Source organism: Eubalaena glacialis, chromosome 14 (assembly GCF_028564815.1).
Source record: "Eubalaena glacialis isolate mEubGla1 chromosome 14, mEubGla1.1.hap2.+ XY, whole genome shotgun sequence".
NCBI lineage: Eukaryota > Metazoa > Chordata > Mammalia > Artiodactyla > Balaenidae > Eubalaena > Eubalaena glacialis.
In genome coordinates, this window is record NC_083729.1 from 55,074,204 (window position 1) to 55,095,543 (window position 21,340).

At 38.7% G+C, this 21,340-nt stretch overlaps 1 protein-coding gene across 4 annotated transcripts in view; it reads right to left on the reverse strand.

Annotated features, from left to right (window-relative positions):
• Positions 1-6,218, reverse strand: part of VPS54 (VPS54 subunit of GARP complex) — a 94,030-nt gene extending 87,812 nt beyond the window's left edge. For 2 of the 4 annotated variants that reach the window (XM_061168777.1, XM_061168773.1), the window contains exon 1: positions 5,744-6,218. The gene's annotated coding sequence lies outside the window, so the exon portion shown is untranslated. Of the gene's footprint in view, positions 1-3,453; positions 3,493-5,743 lie in introns of those variants that run through there. The other 2 variants (XM_061168776.1, XM_061168775.1) reach the window with 2 other exon arrangements.
• Positions 6,219-21,340: the final 15,122 nt, after the last annotated feature.

Below are 21,340 nucleotides of genomic sequence, written 5' to 3' on the forward strand. Positions count from 1 at the left end.
TGATGTGATAAAGTGGTAGGTATATATATCATCTGTGTGGTATTCTTGCCAGAAATATTCTACCAGAATCGAATCATAAAGAAACAGACTAATTCAGAATATGGAAGATACCTGAGGACAAATGCCTCTACTTTTCAAAAGATAAACCCAAGAAGAAAGGGAGACAGTGGGACTAGTCCAGATTGGGGGAGACTAAAGAGACATACAAGCCAAATGCAATGCATGAATCTTGACTGAATCTTGCATTAAAGGGAGAAAAAAAGCTATAATTTTGGGACAAATGGGAAAATTTAAGTATGGACTATATGTTGAATAACGTTACTGAGTAATTGTTGACATTCTTAGGTATCATAATGGTATTGTGGTTACGTGAGAGAATGTCCCTGTAACTGGGAGATGCATGCTTAAGTATTAGGAATGAAGCATCATAATATCTACATCCAAAAAAAAAAAAAAATCTACATCCTGTTTTCAGGTTTGGCAAAGGGGTGTGTATGTGGTGTCTGCGTGTGTGTATGGTGTGTGTGTGTGTGTGTTCGTTCTACTATTCTTTTGACTTTTCTGTGGGTTTAAAATTTTTCAATAATAATAATAATGCACCAATGAAGGCTTACTAAGAACTGAACATAAGTAGAAATGAGTCAGATAGATGAAGGGGAGAAAGGGTGTGATAAGGAGAACCCTTCAGGAATAGTGAACAGTAGTGCAAAGGCTTGGAGGGAAGAGAGAGCCTATTGCCAGAAACCACAAGTAATTCAATCTGTCTATTTTAGGGGAACAGGGAGTTGTGGAGAGTCACTAGGCTAGAGAGATAAGTTGGGAAAAGAACTTAAATGAATTTATAAATCTGTTAAAGGAATAAGGAATGTGGGTTTCATCATGAGGAAAGTCACAGAAATAATTTAAGCTGAGGAATGATATAATCAAATTTGCCCTTAAGAAAAATCACTGATTATAGCACTGAGAACGGACTGGAGAAGACTAATACTAGAAGAGACCAAATAGGAAACTTGTAATAATGTAGGTGAGAGAAGACAGTAGCCTGAACTCAGATAATGGTAGAGGAGACAGAGAAAACTGGATAGATTCAAGGTCTTTCTCCACTTCTAACCTCTTTTCAGTATTCCATACCCAAATTTGTAACTGCCTACTGGGCATCTTCACCTACAAGTCTCAGAGATACTTAAAATTCAATATATCCAAAACTTAAATTCATTACCTACCATCTTTATCCACCCTCCCCTGCCTGCCAAAAACGTATTCCTTCTCTAGCTCAGTTAACAACACCATCTATGTAGTTTACCAAGCTAGAAACACTAGAGCCAACTTAACTCTCTGACCTCTCCACATTCTTCAATGTCTATACCAACTTGAACTGTCCTATGGATTCTACCTTTAAAATTCATCACAAATCCATCCCTTGCTCTCCATTCCAACTGACACTGCTATAGTTTAGGATTTTATTTAGCCAAATTGAAAAACAAAACAAAATAAAAACAAAACAAAACAAACAAGGGCACAAACTTTCTTGACATAACTATTATGATTTCAAAATTTTACTTTATTCACTCCTCATGAGAAAGACATCATAAAATATGATGAATTACCACAATATTCATATGCAACCCTTAAAATATGAAGAAAGGCATGAATGGTAAATGAAGACAGAAGGAATTAGTCCCAGCAAGGTAACTGATCCAGATAACTATAGCTTACTCTTGATAAGGCTAAAACTTTTTGTATAAGGCACTTATGAAATTTTTAATTCTTAAATTATACATTTTTATGACTTTTCAAACAGCATATTTTGAAAACAAGGTAACCTTTTCTTTATAACTTAATTTCACCATTATAATAATCAGTTTTATACTGTGTTGTAATAATGATACCCTCAGGTGCTACTGAAGGAAGTCAGTCTGCCCCTAGTTGGAAGAGCTCCAGATTTTGGTGATAATACTAGTTCTTTTACCAGTTTGTTAGCGATATATTCTTAGAACTTCTCTCTTCTCCCTAGAGAGGTTGTCAGCAGTTACTATTCTCTGCCTAGCTTTCTATATTCCTGCTTTGGCACCATCTAATTTGATTCTTCTGAAGCAAGTAACTCTTTTTTTATTAATTGAGGTATAATTGACATATAACATTATATTAGTTTCAGGTACATTAACTAACTCATATAGTATTTTACAGTTGACATAGCATCTTAACACACATTACCTCATTTAATTCTCACAATAACTTTATAATACAGGAATTATCACTATTCCTACTTTATAGATGAGAAAACTGAGGCTCAGAAAGATTGAGTAATTTATCTAAAGTCATAAGGCTGGTAAATAGCAAAAGTGATTCCAACTTTTCAATCTTTTCTTCTTTCATCACCAAATTAAGCTTGTTATAAAGAAATTAGAGTCAAAAGGGGCCCATAAGGAAAAAAAAAGATGAGATTCATGTACAAGCTTTGAATTTTTCTGCATCACAACATACACTATTAATTAATTAAAACACTTTAGCTTACTTCTCTCCTTTCTTCGCAGTTGAAGCTACCAGGAAAAGAAATCTAGATAGAGAAAATACTATTTATCTATTTCCAATTTCAAAAACCTATGCAACAGTAACGAACAATTCAAAACATAATAGTTCAAATCTGCAGTAAAGTAAGGCTGTCATTTTCAGGAAAAAATTTTTTTACTTCAGATTTGAAGACAACTAAACAGACTAAAGAATATCTGCATTATGTCACAGATTTCCTTTCAGTTTTCCCTCAACCGCCTCCCCCTGCAAAGAGAGAGAATTGCTAGAGGACCTAAAGTTTAATCTAACCCACCAAACAATGCCCACTGAAAATATTTTCCAATCTGGTGGGAGTCAAGAACATTTGCTCAGGCCCTTACCAGAATCACACAAACCACAGGATTAGAACATTACTGATATGTAGGGTCAGATAATTCTTTGTTGTGTGTGTGGGGTAGGGTGGAGTAGGACATGTCCTGTGCATCCTAGGATATTTAGCAATAGCACCCCACCCTCAGTTGTGACAATGAAAAATGTCTTCAGACACTGCCAAACGTTCCTTAGAGGGCAAAACTGCCCCTATTTGAGTACCATTGGTTTAGATGTTAGGGCCCTGGGTCTTTGAAAAAGGAGGCCTCCAACCAGCCCTGTATAATTTTTAAAAATTAATTTTGTTTTTAAAATTTGGATTTTTAAAAATAAGATGGTAATAGTACAAGAAGATAGCTAAATAATATATATGCCATCCTCCTTTAGGTTAAAGCATTTTAGAGGATTTTGTAACATGAATCGCATCTACTGTCACCTCTTCCCCTCCATCCCAAAGTTGGGGAATGTCCAGTTCTCTCCCTACTCTGCTAGTAAAATGTCAAATACATACATACTTATATATACATAGGATCTAAACAGTTCTAACTTGCAAATCCCCATTTCTTGCCTTACATTGTCACATTGTGGTTCTTGAGTCACGCATTCTAGAGATTCAACCTTCCACTCTTCAGATTTCCTCATCTGGTTCCTGCCATCTATTTGCAAAGCAAGCAGGAAGTAAGCTGATGACCTTTAAGATTTTTTCCAGCCCTAATATCCAATGGCAAAAATATTTCTTCAACTTTTACTTACTGACTCCCAGCTGACTAAACCACCTCCTGAGATCACTTAAGTCATTCATCCTAACTTTTTTCTTTCTCCACTCTTTATAGTAATCCATGAGGAATACAACCAAACAGTATATCAACTGTTTAAAACATCACTTATTAATACCAGTGATCAGTTGATTATTTCCTGTCTAAAACTATTTTAAACATGGAAATTAATCTTAAAAGAAAAACTTTTCAGGGAGCTGATACTATTTATGAGTGAACCACAATTCACTCATTGAGAGGGAAAGTATATTAGTGGTTGCCTAGGTCTGGGGCTGGTGTGGGGAGTATGGGGAGTTTCTTTTTGGGGTGATGAAAATATTCTAAAATTAGATTATGGTGATGGTTACACAACTATGTAAATATACTAAAAATGGATGAATTTAACACTTTAAATAAGTGTACTTTTACTCAATAAAGTATGTAAAAAGCTAAAAGCAGGAAAATAATTTTAATCAACTTTTACTGATAGGAAAGGAATGTGATTAAGAGCAAATTCTGCAGTTTGCCATTTCAAGAGTTATGTAAGATTTGATTTTAATTCTGACATAAAAACTTAATACCTATTCAAAAATAAACTTTAACTTTTCCAGAAAACAAACATATGCAAATTTAATCATCTTTTCTTAGTAAACTTTGGATAATTTAAAAGCAACGGAAAACACTTCAGAAAGCCCAGTGTAACACTTCAGAAAGCCCAGAGTAACAATACCTCTCCAAGACCAAAATATATTAATATCATCAACAAGAAAATGTGAAGTCTTTATAGTTTTGTAATGCATTCTTTATAAGGAAGACCATAAAACATTTATTTCTTTTAAAAGTGATCCTCAGATTGTAATGTCTGTCCTGATAGTGCAATAATTCTGAAATTAACAGAGCATAATTTTAAAACAGCCATATCACAATAAAATCGCAAACATCTAATCCCTCAAACCACAACTATCAATCGCCCAAAATTTGCACACATTGATCATTTTTACCAAAACCTATCATAAGCAATGATGACCACTATGAACAATCAAGTAATACCTATTTCTAGGAAATCAGACTCTGCAATACAAATAGTCAAACAAACAAATCCCATCATTCCATCTGTTCTATCATAACTGCTTAGAAGTCATTAAGGCTCTGAAGGTACTTTTCCAACTAGAACACTTCATCATATATAAAAGTCAACCTGACTGTCCATCAAAATCTGCAGTTTAAGTTACCACAATAACACATATCTCAGTATACTATCATGACATCACTTGCCTTGTAAGCATTTACTCTTAAGATTGCCCTGGGGTTTGACAAATCAGATATAGAACCAATTAAAAGCAAAACACAAAAACATTCCAATTTAATTCTTCGAAAGTAAGGAGAGCCCCAATAAAGACCAAAATAAAGCTGGTGAAAGGGGAAGTTTAAAAAATATTGCAACCCGGGTCAACCAAAATTCTAAAAATACCATCCCGAACTCAGTACACGGACAGACCAAGTGGTTAATTATAATGGGCAGGCAAAAGTTCCCTTGTCAACGACAGGAGGGCAGGGAAGGCCTGCCTTTGTACCAATGCAGAGATGGAAAGACACATAACTGAAGAAAAATTAATTATTTAACAAATGATTGCGAGCTAAATTGCCAAACTGCAAAACACCGAGTTATTTTCTGGGCTGGCTTTCGCCAGGAGGAAAAAATGAGTTTTTTAATTTAAATTATTCCAGTAGGATCAAAAAGGGGTAAGGGCCCGGCTAGAAAAAGAAAGGGAAAGTTTGGGGGCAGCGTCTAAGGCGGGTGGTGGAGGTTCCACAGCCCGGATCCCCGAGAGGGGAGAGAGGGGCGAGAGCGGCGTCGCGGCCGCGGGCTGGAGGCGAAGAGCACAGCTGCCGGCCCCGATCCCGGAGGAAGAGTAAGAAGGAAGAGGAGGTGGTGGTGGCCGGGAGGAATGGAAGCTTCGGCGCCGGTCAGTTGTGACCGAAACTCCGCCGGCTCCGGCAGGGGAGGAGACAGAGGGGGTGGGGTCTCGGTCCTCCCTCTACAGGAGGTCGGGGTGAGGGTGGGCCGCGAAGCGCTGGGGGCCGCGTGCGGCCGGCCCGACACCTACCTGCGGGTCCCGGGCAGCAGCCCCAGAGCGAGGCCTAGTGCATCGCCGCCGCCTCCAACCCTCCACGTCGCGCCGAGGCTGCTGCTCCGCGGCCGCCGCCGCCCGGAGCCCGGCTGGGCCCGAGCCCGGCTTCCCGCCCCCGCCCCGCGCCGGCTGGCTAGTCGGCTGGGGGAGCACAGGGCCGCCCTCTCGAGCCCAGCTCCGCTCGGGGGTGAGAGGCGGCAGCGGCGGCTCCCTCACGTCTCTCCCGGGTGTCCTGTCAGCCAGCAGTTTCCCCCGGGTCCGCAGCGCCGCCTCCGCCGCTCCTGCCACCGCCTCTCCCACATCCCCGGCCTCCAGAGGAGCCGCCGCCGCCGCCGCCGCGCCGCGACCACTACCCTAGCGCTTCTGCTCCCTGCTCCACTGCTTCCCCTCACCCCGTCCGCCTGCCTGCCTGCCTGCCTCGGCCCGGCTAGATCCGGGGAGACAGTGTCCGAGGCCGCAGTGAGGCCGCCGCAGCCCCCAGCCCACAATCCACCGCGCGGCTCCGCCGGGGCGGGAGGCCGCGGCCCGGACCGGGGGTAGCTCTCGGCGCCTCAGGAGAGGGCCGGGGTCGGCGCTGGCGCCGCCGGCGTTCCCCCGGAGCGGGGAATACCCCGCGCGGCGGCTCGGCGCCTCCTCTAATCTCTTCTAATAGTCCTACAGGCAAAGAGAGAAACCCACGCTGAACTCGACTTTTCCCCACGACCCTTCCCCCACCCCGAGGCGCTCTCGGCGGCAGCCAGGTGCCGCCTGCCGCCTTCCCAGGGACGGTCCGCGACCCCTCAGGGTGGCCTTCGCCCACCCCCCAGACCAACTGACTCCAAACATCCCTCAACCACGCAGCGCCTATTAAAGGAGATACCTCCACAACATTCCACCTCTCCTTTCACCCCCTCCAAAGTGAAGGCTGCTCAGAATTTTCCAGTTAAGTGTCCTTTGAAAGGTTTAAGGTCACCCCCTCCCCAACAATCCCCTGGACTCTGGAAACAGGGCATTGTCTCTCTCTCGAGGCCTTCCCTCACCAAGTTCTTCTCCTAAGTTTTCCCCTAGTTCCAGGTCTTCCTCCCAGGCACCTATCAAACTTCTCTGGCACTGAAATCAGTTATTCCTGCTATTTGACTGAGATGCTTGAAGTGTGTGTATATTATTAATACCTCCTCCCTGTGATTCTCAACAGTAATCCAATTTAGCCGGGTTTCAGAGGGCTGGTGATCTTAATCCAATAAAATACAATCCACAAGAAAGGGAATGTCTTAGGATATTTTTTAAAAGAGAGGAAAGGGCCATTTGAGTGCTTATGTCTTAATTTTAGGAAGATTTCTTTCAATTTTGAAATTAGTTCTTTGCCTAAAAATATCAAAGTTTCAGGCATTTATAAGACACTTGGTGTGTTTTAACAAATCAAAAGTGAAAATATAAGTTTTACCTTTGGGGATTGAAAAAAAAATGTTCCAAATTTCACTTCTAAGAAGTCACTTTGAAAACTGCAAACATAACTCTTTGTGAAATAATAATTTACACACTAAGGAGCTAAAGTTGGGGGAAGGGAAGGACAAAAGAGAAGGAAGCAACAAAAATAGCTGAGAGGAAATTCTTACAGTATGTTTTTCAAATTCAATTCTCTACAGTTTTGTAATAAGGAGAATGAGAATATCAATCTCCAATATGAACTAAATTTAACTTTAAAATTAGAAATCCTCCTAAATCCCCAATCTCATATAAAACCAGATGAGTTTACATTATGAACATATCAAGGAAAGACTCACCAAATTTCATCAAAGGCCAGAAAGGAAAATAATTCACTTTAAATCTAGAATCAGTTCACAGATTATACTAAGAAATATAGCAGGTTCCTATATTTTGGAACCACATCAGAAAATCAACAATAGTTCAAAAGCTGCCTTAAACCTGGCAGTTTGGCCTTTTAAAAAATATTTGCATTTATACCCCACCTTGTTTCAAAGAGATTCCAAGTTGCTGTAGTTGGCACTTGGGTTAGACAATAGCCATGAAGTATCTCCCAGACACTAGAAGAAGACAGACTGGTTTGCTTTCCTCATTATCCATCTGTAGATAACATACCATAGGAAGAAAATACACACTGAGTATTGCACTTAGTTCTTTCAGGGATCCAGCATGATCTGATTTTTACTTTTCCACAGAACAGTTCATAATCATTAATCTAAATGTAAAAGTAAATGCTAATGATCAGGTTTGCCAAAAATAAAACAAAACAAAAAACTGTTAACTGGACAAGTAATTTAATTTAGAAGTAGATAAATTTCAAATTAATTAATATGTTCACTTGTTATCCCTTGAATCATTTCAGTATTAAAAAGAAAAGCCAATGGTGGTGTGATGAATTGGGTGATTGGGATTGACATGTATACACTGATGTGTATAAAACTGATGACTAATAAGAACCTGCTGTATAAAAAAATAAATAAAATTAAATTTAAAAATTAAAAAAAAAAAGCCAAACCGAAAATAAATATGCAGAGATATATTATTAGTGTTAATTTCCAGGAAGCACAGATCACAGAAAATTAAGGAAAAAATGGATAGAAATAATCATTGCCCTCAAAAAAAGCAAATATGAAGACAATATTTAGCTACCCTATTACTAACAGTGTATCTAGCATAATCTTTATTAAACCTGTTGAGAATTATGAATGGTGATAGTCATCAGGGTCATATATTCTCACTAGATGGACAATGGGCAAATTTTCTAATGCTGCAACACCTATGAAAGGCCTACGTTATGTTTGCTGTATGTTCAGCACATATTTGTGTAGGGGGCAGTCGTGAGGTTAATGTGTTTATCAATCAGTGAACATCATTTTTAAGGACTTGTTTGACAGAAACTATACATTCACATGCCAATATAAGTACAGAAGGGAAAGGGGACACTGGTCAAAGGAACAATCAGAAAAATCATTTTGCAGTTTAGTTGGACATGAGCACTAGCCCCTCTTTTTTCCACAGTAGCAAAGCTTAAATCTATCAGATGGAAACCCAATCAAGTTCTCTAACCTACTCTATAGCTACATATGTATAGTTACATTGTGTGCTTTCTATGAATTACCATTGGTAAGCAAAGTCCACATGTACTCATGCACTGAAAGTATTATGCTGGTAGTAGTTTCATCAGGGTTTGGTTTTTTGATCCAATACCCTGAATTACTTAATCCATCATATTTAAGCTATTGTAAGACGTTACAGCATTTTTAAATCACAATTTATAACAATATGATAAAACCTGAAACTATGTTTTAATATTTCTTCATATCTAATGTGGGACCATTGGAAAACTTTCCAATTTACTCTGCATATGGTGTAAGACATTAATACTAAATGTGTGGATAAACAACACTAGAAATGTTATAATATTTCACGTGATAATACACTCAGTAATTGTTGGGAGTAATATATAAGTTTTCAATATTCCATCATTGTTTTTTTAACTTTATTTATTTTTTATACAGCAGGTTCTTATTAGTTATCTATTTTATACATATTAGTGTATATATGTCAATCCCAATCTCCCAATTCATCCCACCACCACCACCTCCCCACCCCCCATCCATCACTGTTTGCATCTTCTAAATCAGCTGCTTGATTACTTTGGAAACAATTATTTAACTCTGTTAAATTGCCCTGTTACATTTCTCTTTGACACTGATATTCCACATTTTCATTTGATTACCATAAGAGCAACTACTATTTACTAATAATTTACTGTGCTCCAAGATAGGGAAAACCAAGGTAGCAGGGTGTATTAGTTTTCTATTGCTGTGTACAAATTATCAAAACTTATTAGTTTAAAAAACACATATTTATGATGTTATAGTTTTGTGAGTCAGGAGTCTGGGCACAGTTTAGCTTGGTGTTCTGCTCAGGATCTCATAAGGCTGCAATCAAAACATCAGTCATGCTGTGTTCTCATTTGGAGGCTTGACTGGGGAAGAATTTGCTTCCAAGGTCATTCATGTTATTAGCAGAATTCCTTTTCTTGTGATTGTAGGACTGAGAACCCTAGCTTCTTGCTGTCTGGGGGCTGCCCTCAGCTCCTAGAGGCCTCCTGCAGTTCCTTGCCATATAGGTTTTCTCACTATGGCTGCTTACTTCATCAAACCAGCAAGGCGTGTCTCTAAACTCTAAAGTGAGTCACCTAGCAATACAGAATGATATTCTATCTTCACCATGTTCTATGGTTTAGAAGCAAGTCACAAATTTTGCTCACACTTAAGAAGAAGGAATTACACAAAGTTTTGAACACCAGGAAGTGGGAATCATGGGGGCTACCCTAGAGTCTACCACCTGCAATGATTAATTCCACAGGCTTTGGAATTCAGCTAATTTTGGGTTTTTCAACCTGCTTTGACACGTTAACTATGTGATTTTGATCTCAATTTCTAATCCTTTGTTTCTTCATCTGCCAAATAGGAGTAATATCCTCTTCACAGTTTATTTTTCTCCAATGTAAAGTGATGGTAATAATAAAGTTGTTGTAAGGATTAAATGAGCATTTTAGCACAGTAACTTATAACATGAAAGGCTCAATAAACACTTGTTAGTTTTCTTCCTTTTCCCTCCTCTCTTTTTTATTTTGATCTTGGTCTCCTAGAAGTCCCCACTGTCATTTCTACTTTCAATGGCTACTTTGGTAGCCTGCGTGCAGAGTACACATGTGTGTGTACCTGTGTCTAGGGCCATGCAAACCCAACTCTAATATCAATACCTTTAAAAATAGGACTGTATTGCAAATGTTATCTCTAACTTCAACTAGGAAAATTAAAAACTGATAAACCCATAACATTAGAAGGATAGTTATTAAACATAGAGGCTCTGAGAGTTTAGAGAAGTTTGTTGGGATTGACTTTTTTTCCTCCCTCAGAATCATGTTTAATATGCATATGGTACAAAAGACATGTTATTGCATAGTAGTCTTCATGGACTCTGGGTTTGCATCCTAGACCTGCCACTTTCTAGCTGAGTAACCTCAGGCATGTTCAGCTCTCTAAAGCTCAGTTCCTTATAGGAATAATGATAGCACCCACTTCACAGACCTTCTATAAGGATTACATTTAAAGTATACTTAAATAGCATCACTTAGTGCCTAGCTCATAGTCACTACTTTAAAATGTTAGATATCATTCTCATTACTATAATCTTTACTATCTCATTATTATTAGGAAAGCTGTGTTAATGAAAACCATAGAACAGGAAGCAGCAAGACATGGCTATGAATGAGGTGCGTGAAGTGAGGCATGAGAAGTCACAAAATCTCAAAAGTTCTCATAAACCAAAGGGCTGCAAGTAAGATAAATGGTCAGAAGTATAAAAATTTGCAAGTCAGAAGTTGGACAAGTAGGAACTAGGGGCCAAGGTAAAATTGTGAATTCTCAACCAAACTGTGAGTAATGCAACCTAAGACATCAGCAAGAGAAGGGCACATGAAACAGGTAATTCCTACCTCAGACATGAAGTCTTTTATATAGTTCCTCCTGGAGCAGGAGTCAACCATATAGCATATCTAGTTGCATTTGGAACAGGAAACACGTGAGTCCTGTTACTATTGGAAAATAGTGAGTAAATTGTTGAATAGATTAGGAGAGTATAGCAATCAGAAATATGGGCATATCCTGACAAATGTAAAATTATTTTCAAATTGGACCATTTCCCTAGAGAAGTAGTTATACCATTTAATCGGTCCCATTATCATATTTTTTCTTATGTCACTTTTTACAGTATTGGTTCTTTTATCTATGGAGGCTTTGTCTAACAAACTAAGTTATAAGTATTTCCAGGACAGGATTTTCTGTTGTCGCTGCTATTGTACTTTTTAAAATATCCTACAGAATCTGGAACAATGTACTACATAGTAGACTTTCAATAAATGCTTGTTGAATTAAAAAATAAATATGAATTACTCCCGCTTAGTAAATGGTATTTGGCATAATGAATAGTAATAATTCATGAAATTAATTGATGACCTTGAAATCATACTTGACTCTTTCATATTCCACATCTACCATGTCAGAAAATCCTATTAGTTCTACCTTCAAAGTATATCTTGACTAAACACTTCTCACCACTCACATTTCATCCACCCTGGTCCAAGCCATCTTGCCTACAGGGCTGCTAACTACAGCTGTTGGGCTATACACTGCTCATTACGGGAAGCACCATTCTCAGACACTGCAGGGTGAATGATGCTTCTTGGAGTTGTATAGTGCAATGATCCTACTTGCCTGGATTACTGCAAAAGTCTCCTAGCCTTTGTCCCCCACCAGCTTATTCTCAACACAATAATCAGCTTGATCTTGATGAAACTTAAGTCAGGTCATGTCATGTCATTCCTCTGCTTAGAACACTCCAGTGGCTCTATCTCATTCACAGTAAAAGATAAAGTCCTGGCAAGGCCCTAGTTGATCTCATCCCACTCTTACCTCTCTATCTTTATCTCCTCCTAGTCCCCCCATTTCTCACTGCTCTAGTCATATTGGGCTCCTCACTGTTCCTAAATCCAGGCATGCTCCTGCCTCAGAGTATTTACACTTGCTCTTCCCTCTGCCTGGAATGCTTTTCCCCCACATATCCTAATGGCTAACTCCTTCACCTTCTTCAGGTCTTTATTCAGATCTTACCTTCTCAGTGAGACATTCCATGACACCCATATTTCTCATTGCAACACCATGTCCTATGTGTTTTTCCACTTTATTTTTCTCCTTAGACTTTATTATCATCTAAGCCCCCATATGTTTTACTTATTATCTGTCTTTCCCCCACAGGAATGTAAGCTCCATGAGGACAGAGAGTTTTGTCTGTTTTGTTTATCACTTTACCCAGCCAGTACCTGGAACAATGCCTGGTGTGAGCTCAGAGCTCAGTAAATACTTGTTGAAATAATGAAAGAAAGACAAAGACAAACTAGTGCTTATAAACATAAACCACTTTCTTCCACACATTAAGCAGAATGAGTAACCAATTAGTCTAATGTTTTTTCAAGACTTGCCACTGATATGTTATAGGGCTCAAGATTTTTGTAAGTCACTATTAATTTATTAGATAATGATAGTCTTGGCTTATTTTACAATTGGAGTATTTTAAGTAATAACTATATGGAATTATTTTTTAACTATGCAATTCTATAATGAAAAGACAATGGTTAAACGTCTATTAGAAAAAAAAATTTTTTTCATTTAAAACTTCTCTAGGTTAAGGAGAAATTTCATTTAAACTTTTCTAGGAAAATTATGGGCAATTTAGAAACCATACATTTTCAGAGAAACAGAAGCCATGGTTGGCCTCTCAAGGGATTTTCCTCAAGAACCACCCTCTACATCAACTGGGTATGTGACTCAACACCAGCCATCACACAGAAAGACCCCCCTAAGCAGCAGGAATACAAATTCTTATACCGCTATGTAATATTTTTAAATAGAGAAAAAATCAAACAGGAAATATTTTAGAAACAAAATAAACAGAGACAAAAACAACAACAACAACAAAAAAAAGCAGTGGTATCATGAAAACAGGACAATTTCACAACATAATCCAGAGTAAAAGATTAGTATAACAATGGATTGCAATTATATAATGGACTTTCATTGGATACCAAAATGCATTAGAAAGGCCATTTAATTCTCATGCCACTGTCTGGTCATTTTGATTCCGATTCTACCAGGAAGTAAAATATCTGTGTTTTCTTGCCTTATTCTCTTTACTTCTGTGAATTCCTGAGCATTAATAAAAACAAGTTCTCAATCAGAATTTGATTTCAATCTAGAAGTCTTATTTCCGAAAATCTAGCCTTAGATTTAAAACAGTATTTTCCCCTTCCATACTTTTATTTATTAACTTTTAAGGATCTATATAAAATAAAAATAATGAAAAACTCAAAAGAAAGAAAACATCTTTGAAATCAAAGACTTTAGGAATGGAAGAGGCTTTTCACTTGCACATGAGGAAATGGAGGTCCAAAGGGCTGAGACAGATAACATTTTAGCGGTGTCAGCCGATTTCTAATCAGAAGCCAGGTTTAAGGGCTTCCGGTCCCATGCCGTTTGTCCCACACTATATTGTGGGAATGCTACACCAAGAAATTACTGGAAAAGAGAAGAATTATGTTAAGTGGAATTACTTATTATTTGAATCCAAAAAATATCAGATTCCCCTTCTTCTCCAAAGAAAAGTTAAGGCTTTCTCGAAAAGTATGGAATTTGAAGGTTCTCAATACTTGTAAGAAAAAAACATCTTGTAGGGAAGATTTTGCTTGGTAATAAGTATTTAATAACTTAGTAAATAATCAATTAGATTAATTTATTATTTCAGGTATTCTTTACCAGTTCACAAATCCAAGAGACAGTTCCCATATTTGGTTGCAAGAATGCAGTATTTTAGAAAATGTATAGCTTATTTTTGTGTGTTCCTCCTTTATAAATATGCAAAAGCCTATTTCCATTCTTCTAAGTTTACCCTAACTTTATTTTACAGCTCAATATGCCCAGCAAAAGAAATGGTAAAGAAAGCATACAGGACACATTTACAAAATGTAAGTATTTTTGTGTCTATTACAAATTGAAGGTCAGACTAGTGACAGTTTTTTTTCCACAGATCCCTACAACAAGCGTATATCAAACCAGTGAGCAAACAAAAAGCCTGTATAAATGGCTTTGTCTTTATGATTAAACTGGCTCACTGATGCGTGCCAGGGAGTGCTGCTTTGATTCCAGGTGGTCAGCATATCCCTCTAGTTAATGGCATCCAGAGGGAAATGGCTCTCCTCTCTGGCTGTCTGATTCTTTATTGCCTGCCTGAGCTGCCTGCCTTTTGCCCCAGTATGTTAGAGGCTACCTCAGTTACTCACTACTTGTCCCCAGAATGAGGTTAATTTTTTGTCAAAATCATGACTCCTCTTAATGGTGGAAGAAATATTCTGATTCTAAATCTCTTATTAGAATGAAGAGGTAGGGAAAGTGTTCCTACACCAGCACTCCCTAACCCCCCCTGCCGTCATCCTCATTCTCCAGTAGACATCCAAACATCCATTCACACTCAGTGGATATTTATCAAAGATGTTTCTGGGTCCTAGATGCTAGCAGTAAGCAAGATTGATTCAGCTCATGCTCTCATGGCACTCACAATCTGGGGGTGGTTTGGAGAGGGAGTACAGAAAAGAGACATTCAACAAATATTATAGGAAATGTTCAACAACAGTTGGGATACGTGTCATGGAAAAGTAAAAGAAGCTATGAGAGCTTGTAAAGGTGAGTGTAACTTAATGTAGGTGAACAGGGAATCCTTGCCCATGGAAGCAGCATTTAAACTGAGAAATGAATAGGAATTGGCCAGGGAAGGGGAATAGTGGTGGTGAAGAGTCCCAGGCAGTGGAAAGAGCCAGCAGAAAGAAACTCTGAGACATGAAGGAGCTAGGTAAGCAGAGGGAAGAGAGAAAAGGCTGAAGAAGGCCTAAGCCAGACCATTCAGGGAGTTATAGGTCATGGTAAAGTTTGGACTTTATTATAAGTTTTTACAGGGCTTTGGGGAAAGAGATGACACAAGCACGTTTTTAAAAGATCAGTTTGACCACTCTGTGGAGAATGAGTTAGTGGAGATAACCAAGAAAATGTATGGCACTAGCAGCTAGAAAGGTGTCTGTTATGGACTGAATGTTTGTGCCCCCCACGCCCAAATTCATATGTTGAAGCCTTCATCCCCAAGGTGATGGTATTTGGAGGTGGGAACTTTGGGGGGTAATTAGGTTTGAATGAGGTCATGAGAGTGAAGCCCCTATGATGGGATTAGTGTCCTTATTAGAAGAGGAAGAGTGAGAGATATCGCTGTGACAGTGAGACACAGTGAGAAGGTGGCTATCTGCAAGCCAGGAAGAGGGCTCTCACCAGGAACTGAATCTGCCAGCACCTTCATCTTGGACTTCCCAGATCTCATAACTGCTAGAAATATTTGTCTGTTGTTTAAGTGACCCAGTCTACGGTATTTTGTTATAGCAGCTGGAGCTAACTAACACAGTGTCTGAGTGGTCCAGGTGCTGGGCTAAGGTGGTAGTGGTAAAGACAAACAGCAGTAGACAGATTGAGAAGTATCCTTGGAGACAGAATTGACAGTACTTGGTGACTGGTTGGACAAAGGGACTAAGAAATAGGTAGATGTAAAGGATGATTCCTAGGTTGATGATTCCTAGGTTCCTGACTAGAGCAACTAGGAGGATGGTGGGACTATTTAATGAGGTAGGAAACACTGGAGGAGGAAAAGATTTGGCACCATAAGTTCAGTAATAGACATGTCCAATTTTGGGTGTCTATGTACTAGCTATCTGGAAATACTAAGGAGGCAGTTAGATATATGGGTCTGGAACTAAGAGAGACCTGAATGAAGATATAAATTCAGAAGTTGTCAACATGCATTTAATAATTGAAAGGATGGATGTGTATGAGATTCCTGAGAGAGTATAGAGAGATAAGAAGAGAAGAGGAGGGAAAGGAAGGGAAGAGAAAAGAAGGGAAGAGGGCCTACGACTGGCCACAGATCCATACAACAAGCATACATCAACATATATCAAATCAATGAACAAACAAAACATTTATATAAATGGCTTTGTCTTTATGATTAAACTGGCTCGCTGATGTGTGTTAGTGAGTACTGCTTTGATTCCAGGTGGTTTAGCATACCCCTCTGGTTAATGGACTAGGTCCCAAGAGGAGGAAAAGCAACCGGGGGAGACTAGAAAGAGGAACCAGAGAAATAGTAGAAAAGCCAGGAGACCATGGGGTCACAGAAGACAAGGAAGTAATTTTTTTGGAAGAAGATGGGAGTGGTCAACTATGGCAAATAAGATGTGTTGTCCATTAGATTTAGCAGCCTGAAGGTCACTACTGATCCTACCAAGAAAAGTTTGGTAGTTGGTAGAATTAGAAGCAGATTATCATGAGTTGAGGACCATGATATGAAAAGAACAAAGAATGAGTGAACTGTTTCTAAAAGCTTAGTTATAAAAAAAAAAAAGTGGGGTAAGGGGAGGGACCGATGGAGTGGTAGGTGAATGTAAGGGAGGATTTTCTTAATATGGTACATATTTGAACATGTTTGAATTCTCAGAAGTTCTCTTCAAAAAAAAAAGTAACTCCATTGGGCATAATAATTAAGTTTCTCCCAAATATTTTTCACTCATGTTATTCTGTGGGTCAGGAGATCTAATATCACTTAAAACTTTTGATTGAACTTGACAAAAAAAACTTGGCTTAAGCTAAAAATTGGGGTGGCGGTGGGGTGGGGAGGGGATAATTTATCACCTTATGTAATTAAAAAGTCCATGGTTGGGGATGACTTAGGACATGGTGATATTTCGATGCTCAAATGATCAAGCAGGAACCAATTTTCCCCATCTCTCAGCTTTACTGTCATTCATTTATTCATTTGAAAATATTCATTGAAAAGCTACTATGTCTATTTTAAACACTGGAGATACAATGATACAAAAAACAAACCCACTTTCACTACTTCTTTTCAGCATTTTACTGGAGGTTCTAGCCAGTGCAATAAGTTAAGAAAAAGAAGTTTTAACAGTATAACAATTGGGAATAAATAAAACTGTTATTATATTTAGGTAATATAACTGTGTATTTAGGAAATCTCAATGAATCTACAGATATATTACTTGAATTAATTAGCCAGTAAGGTTGCTGGACACAGGTGTGGGAGGTAGAATTCTAAGTTGTCCCTCAAGATTCTGGTCCCCTGGTGTACATACCCTATGACATTCCCTCCCCTAAAGTGTGGGTGGACCCGTGAATGAGATTTCACTCACATGATTAGTTTATCATGTATGGCAAAGGTGAAGAAATTTTGAAGATGTAATTAAGACCAGTTGAACTTGAGGTAATCAAAAGGAAGATCATCCGAGTGGCCCTACCTAATCAGGTGAGCCCTTTTAAAAGAGTTTAGATGTCAAAGATGTCAGAAATCAGACATATTTGAAACAAGAGAAATGGTATCCTGCAGGCCTTGAAGAAATAGAATGCCATACTCCAGAGAGGACTACATGACAGGAAACTGCAGTGGCCTCTAGGAACTAAGAGTGGCTGCTAAATGACAGCCAGCATAAAAGAGGACCCTCAGTCCTACAGCTGTAAGGAACTGAATTGCAGCAATAATCAGTGAGCTTGGAAGAGGACTCTCAGCCTAAGGTGAGATCATAGGCATGGCTGACACCTTGATTTCAGCCTAGTGAGACTTTGAGCAGATGACCTAGCTAACTCATATCCAGACTACTGACTCATGAAAACAGTGAGAGAATAACTTTATTTTTTAAGATGCTAGGTTTGTGATAATTTGTTATGCAACTATGGAAAACCAATATAGAAGGTCAACATGCAAAATTCAATTATTTTTCTATATACCAGCAACAAACAGAAAAAAAATTAAATTGTTACCATTTATAATTGCACGGAAGTATCAAATACCTAGGAATAAATCTAATTAAAGAATGCAAGACTTATCTACACAGAAAACTATAGAACTTATGGAGGGAAATTGAAGATAACCTAAATAAATGGAAATATGTGCATTGTTCATGGATTTGAATTTCAATGTTGTAAATATGTCAATCTCTCCAAATTAATTTATAGATTCAATGCAATCCCAATGAAAATCCTAACAGATTTATTTGTGGAAAATAGCAACCTGACTCTAAAATGTATATGGAAATGCAAAGGGCCAAGAATAGCCAAAACACTCTTTAAAAGAAGAGCAAGATAGGAGGACATACTCTACCAGTTACCAAGGTTTACTATAAAACCACAATGTAATACGGCATGGTATTAGGGTAGCAACTAAAGATAAACAATTCTTAAACCTCTTACAAATCAAAAAATAAAAGACAGGTAACTCAATAGAAAAATGGGCCAGGCAGTTGAACAGGCACTTCACGGAAAAGGATATCCAAATGGCTACATGAAAATGTATTTAAACTCATTAGTCATGAGGAAAATGTAATATGATGTACTATACTACACATCCACACTTAAAAGACTGAAAATACCAAATGTTGCCGAGGATGTGGAGGAACAGCTACATAACAGGGTGATTTCATGCGATCACTTTGTTCTTTTAATTTAAAAAACTTTTTTATAGTACGATCATTTTGGAATGTAATTTGGCAGCATCTTCTAAAGTTGAACATATGTACACTCATGTACACTCTATGACCTAGCAATTCTATTCTTAGGAATATATCTGATAAAAATGCATGTATATGTTCATCAAAGGCATTTATAATAATGTTGAGTGACAGAAGCCAGACACACTGGCTTCTGAATACTATATGAGAATGAATACTATACTTCTATTTACACAAAGTTGGAAAACTCAAAACTATGGTGTTAATAGTCAAGAGGAGAGAGGGGGTAGTGACTGGGAGGAGTATGAGGTGGGTAATGTTCTATTTCTTGATCTGGGTGGTAGTTAAATATGTGTATTCACTTTGTAATAATTTTTTACTCAAATTAGTTTTGTGTGTTTTTTTTCTGTATGTGAATGATGTATCAATGAAAAGATTTTAAAACAGTGCCAAGCTTCCTGCTCTCATGGACTTTATATTTTTCTGTGAGGATCCCTGCTCTCCTCTGTGTTGGTGGCTTCGATCTCAGGCTTCAAGTGGTGGGAAGAGGTAGGAAGATAGCTCCCAGCAGCTCCTCATCTACAACTTCCCATGTTCAAACCAGAAGCCAAGGTAGGCTTCTCTGCTGAGTCTTACAGGCTCAGCAAAAGTTCCAGGTTGCCTCTCTCTGGTCCTGATTGAGTGATGCTCCGATCCCAGTCACTGAGGCCAGTGTGAGGTTCTTAACTGGGAGGCCTGAATCACAGCCAACCCTAAAACCAGAGTGAAATAGAGTCAGCTTCACCAGAACACATAAAATAAGAATGAGGAAAGATGTGGTTCTCCAAATAAAGAAAAACGAAACAAAACAAAACAAAAAACAAAACTGGGGCCCCATTTCAGAAAAGGAAATAAATGTGGGCTGAAAACCCAGGAAACGTGTACCACAGGTCTCCTGCAAGTGAAAAACCAGATTTGCCAATTCATATTAGGTCAACTTCCCTTTAATCTCTTTCATTTACCACACATGTTTCAGGGATTTGTTTTGCTTGCTTCTTCCACTACTAACATGATTGCAAATAGACTCTTTTCTTCCCTTTCATTAGCTGAGAAGTAGGGTACTCCCTGTTTCTATGGCTTTGAGACAAGCCGAAAACAATCAACCAAACAAAAATTAACAACAAAAATCCGTTTAGAGTTTTAAATATCTGTGTCTGCTAGAAACTACAATGGTTAATAAAAAATAATCAGACCTTGGGAAATAAGTTCTATTTCCACTCACCTTCAGAGGCTCCTTTCAGGTGCCTCAGGGGATACCTTCTCTGGTAAGCTTTCTTTACCATCTCCTTCCCTGATCTGAGTTACTCAGCTCCTCTGACTGCTTGTTTACACTGTACTGTAATTTCCTGTTTTCTTATCTGTCTTACCCATTGCCTCATGTTTTCCTTGAGGACAGGCTTTGGCCTATATTACTGTATCACCAGTACAAAGCTCACTGTCTGGGACATACACGATGGAGGGTCAATAAATATTTTCCGAATGAATGAGTGCTTCATATCCCACTTGCATTTAATTCTGGTAACAGCCTGTGAGATAGAGATTATTAGCCTGAGGCTTGGAGAGGTAAGGTAGGTGACTTGCCCAAAATCACACACAGGTAAGTGGAGTCAGGATTTGGGCTTGGATCTATCTGATGCCAAAGTCTGGGCTCTTGGCTACTGTCTTGGTCAAAAATGTTCATTTATTTGGAATAAGGTTCAAACTCTAGCTTGCAAAAGTTGTCCATAATTGGATCCTATCTGCCTTTCTAAGCCTTTCTGTCATTCACCTTCACGTATCTTTCCTCACAGCCCCTGAACAGACTTGGGTTTTCCTGCCTCTGTTTTTGCTAGGCTCTGCCAACTCTGCCTACTAATCTTATCCCTTCTTCAAGGATCAGCTCAGATGTCATCTCTTTGATGAAATGTTCCCTTATCATTTAGCCAGAAGTGGCATCCTCCTCTTCTCAATTGTCATATCCTTTATTTCCTGAGCCATGGACATGGCATTTACGACACACTAGTGTCCTGTTCAAGCTATTAGCAGACCTCTTAGTTTCCATATTAGACGATTGCTCCACGGCCTGTCCCACTATGGCCCCTCATACAGTGACTTGCACATGGTAGACTTTAAAAATGCTGGATGAATTAATGGTGGCAATGGTGACTTTTGGGTATGCCACCCATCTCCCTCCCTGTCTAGGGCTTATGACTGTGCAAATCATTGTTAAATCTGCCTCATATCTCATATCCTCCTCATATTCCATAGTCTGTGCTCTCTTGGGACTCAGAGGGATCTTCTGCATTCAGAACCACCAGCTCTTAAGTTGGCAAATTGTAGAAGGAGTTTTTTTAGCTGTCAACAACGTGGTTTCACAAATAGTTTGGTGACATGGCTTTGTGAATAATACATCTTTT